Source organism: Penaeus monodon, chromosome 28, assembly GCF_015228065.2.
Source record: "Penaeus monodon isolate SGIC_2016 chromosome 28, NSTDA_Pmon_1, whole genome shotgun sequence".
Taxonomy (NCBI): domain Eukaryota; kingdom Metazoa; phylum Arthropoda; class Malacostraca; order Decapoda; family Penaeidae; genus Penaeus; species Penaeus monodon.
The window spans coordinates 33,892,168-33,893,199 of NC_051413.1; positions in this window are offsets into that span (position 1 = coordinate 33,892,168).

A 1,032-nucleotide genomic window follows, 5' to 3' on the forward strand; every position below is an offset into this window, starting at 1 on the left:
CGAGGCCAGTATTACGGATCAGGAGGCAGCAATGTGATGTCAAGGAGGGCAAATTAGATATCAACACTTACTTCTTTGTTTGCAACACATTAACATTTTTTACTTCTGACATTCATAGTCTCAGATCTGAGTCCACAATTGTCATTTGCCCATTGACTCGCTTCCCAACCTTACTGAATCTCCAATTTCTTTTCATCCCCCTTCAGGAAAAAAAATTAAAACATCCCTTGAATCTCTACTTTTATTCCTCTTACATTACAAAGTTGGACAGGTGAGAATGGAATACAAATGTCAACTTAAGAGCAGGGAAAAAATAAATAATAGAAATTATACATCTCCTTACACGATTTGGAAATGTGCTTGAGGGTGATGAACTCAGGTTTCTGTGCTGCACCATATAACATTCACAATGTGCATGATACTTATGGAATGTGTAGGAGCAATTTCAAACCAGATTCTTGTTAATATTTAGCCATTGATACTGACAACCGTGTATTTGAGAGACATGTCAATTTAGTGCGAGTGAACCTAGAAGATATACATTTATAAGATAAATTAACTTTTCTTCAACTTATGAACAAATAACAACCGTAAAAGTACCAACAATGTCATTGATACTCGAGTTTGATAAAGGCTCATTAATTACTCACATCTAATTTACTTTATATTTCATGGCTTCTATATGGCAAAATCTGGTAGTTTTATAAACTTATGAAAATAAATACTTTCTTGAAATAATCAAATGTGATCTATATAAAATCGTAAGGCTCATCATTTCACCAGTGATACAAAATAATTCTAATGATTATGGAAAGTCCTCAATGACATGGGAATTGAATTGAGTTTTTGCACTAAAGGTTACCACCAATGTACAATGTATAGTTTCCCCATTCCCTTTGGAAAAATGTTGGACTCCTCACATTTTTATGCCGAGACGTCAATCACACCCTGTGAATCCCTCTTCCTCTTCAAGCATGTTAACTAATAATGTAAAGTGTGATATTCACAATTGAGTAATGCTAAAAGTGTACC